Source organism: Myotis brandtii, unplaced genomic scaffold, assembly GCF_000412655.1.
Source record: "Myotis brandtii unplaced genomic scaffold, ASM41265v1 scaffold116, whole genome shotgun sequence".
In the NCBI taxonomy this organism is placed as follows: Eukaryota; Metazoa; Chordata; class Mammalia; order Chiroptera; family Vespertilionidae; genus Myotis; species Myotis brandtii.
The window spans coordinates 2,063,941-2,066,142 of record NW_005354010.1 but is presented as its reverse complement, the minus strand read 5'-3'; the positions used below and the strand labels follow the sequence as shown (position 1 = coordinate 2,066,142).

The following is a 2,202-nucleotide window of genomic DNA, read 5'->3' as shown; positions in this document are numbered from 1 at the left end:
CATATTGAAATAATTATTATTTTATGGTGGAATACTATTAGAACAACTATAATAATAGTTCCTTATACTACTATTATAATTATATCCCAAAATAAATAATTGTGAAGTTTTCCATCATTGGTTTTCTGGGCTTAAAATTAGTCCATATTGAAATAGTAATTATTTTATGGTGGAATACTATTAGAACAACTATAATAATAGTTCCTTATACTACTATTATAATTATATCCCAAAATAAAGTTTAATTGTGAAACATTTAAAATGGCCACATTTATGTAGTATTTACAGCTAAAAATCCTATTTGGGGGAAGGTGGGGCTTGCAATACTATTTTTTTAACTCTATCTAAAGCTTTTTCTGGTGGCTGTGATTACAGCAGTAAAAGTCTGTTTGGTAATATAACTTTTTTTCATTTTAGAAGTTTTAAAGATTAAAACATATAAGAATTTATTTTAATTTAGTGTTATTTTTAATGTGAACCTGAAGACAGAATTTGAGAACTTGACTTAATAAATAATAGGGAAAATGAAAATAAGTAAATAATGATTCAATTAAGGACACCTAGTTATTGTGTTAAAAACCGAACTAGTAAATACAAGAAAAGATTTCCCAGATAATGCAATACTTTTCATAAGTAGAGACTTGTGCTTTAATAAAATAGATGGAAATACATTTAATTGGATATAATTACCACATTTCTCTGCTCTCTACAAAGAAGCACTTTTCAAAAGACCTATCATACTTCTTACTTGATTTCTCGTTATCTTTCTTGGTCAGCCTTTACTGTCCACTGAAACTGGCCTTGTCATGGTCATCAGTAGCCACTGGCACCAGGCTTTCCAGTTGTTTCATTCTCCTATCGTACATTACCTCTCAGCTACAGTCTTCAGTTGACCTCTCCCTCTTTTTTCACATGGCTATTCTCAGGGCTGCCATACCTCAGATTATCTCTGTGTTCTGTCTCTCCTTTTTTTTATTTCTTTTATAGCCTGTTTTTTTCATTCAAGGCAGTGTTGTGGTGCCTAGGTTTGCTTACTAACTTGCTTTTCCTTTTTTCTACTTTTGCCCTCTATCGTCCAAAACAAAAACTTTTAATTTATACAGGATTCAGTTATTAAACAAAAAGCAAAAATCTTTAATCATTTCATCACCTTGCATAAAACTCGTCTGGTAGACTTCCTCTTGCACTTAGAATAAAGTCTGGATGTTCCTTTTTTTCTCCCATATTTTATCAACCCTATTTAATATGGTCACTGCCCATTTGCTCAGTACATATAGCTGTGCTTCCCAGATACCAAGCTCTGGTTTTTGCACATGCTCATCTTCTACCTTCAAACACTTTCCCTCTCCTCATTTATTTGAGGTTCTTTTTTTAGGTCATTTAGGTTCAGTTAGATTGGATGATACCTCTTTGGGGTGGCTTTCCATAACCACTTTGTCTAGAGTGGTTCCCCCACCTTACCTAGCAGTCTTATTTTCTTCATATCAAGTGAAAATCTGATATGTATTTACTTATATGTTTGTTGTCTGTCTTCCCACACTAGAACATATGCTTCCTGAGGACAAGAAAGGGCCTTGTCTGCTTTGTTCTTCAACACTCAGAGCATTCACTGGCACCTTAAAGGGCTCCATAAGTCCTGTTAACTGAATGAAGAAATAAATTTTTCTTTAAATTTACTTACAGAAAAAGGAGGATCTTTTTTGTTGTTGTTCTAACTTATTTTCTCCCCTTCTCAGAAAATGTGCAAGACTCAATATACTTTTGTAATTAGTCTATCAAGTAAAACTAAGAATACCAAATACATTCATATAGAGAAAAATTTATTCTTACCTCCCTTATTTAAAGGAGATAGTAGAAGCGTTGGTACTTTAAAGTTGGGGAGAAAATTACTTTGATCGCAGATTGGAATTTTTTATCTATTATATGATGCATTAGAGCAAGCGTGTCAAACCCAAAGGCTAACACAGGCCAGATAAACAAGGAAAGTTTATATGGGCTGCAAGAAAATAAAACTTCAATTTTCATAGAAACATAGGTTTATTTTGATAGAGACATGCTGAATACAAAGGGCTGAAATAAATGAGTAGTCGTTAACATAAAATAATAGAACATTTTAATAAAAATTAGTATTTTTTTCTTGAACATTAACTTACCAGACACTAAATAACTGCACAAATTAATAAGCATAATGCAAATAAACCT

The 2,202-nt window shown here is 32.0% G+C and overlaps 1 protein-coding gene across 4 annotated transcripts in view; it reads left to right on the top strand.

Annotated features, from left to right (window-relative positions):
• Positions 1-2,202, top strand: part of TPP2 (tripeptidyl peptidase II) — an 83,969-nt gene that overhangs the window by 68,714 nt on the left and 13,053 nt on the right. The window lies entirely within an intron of this gene.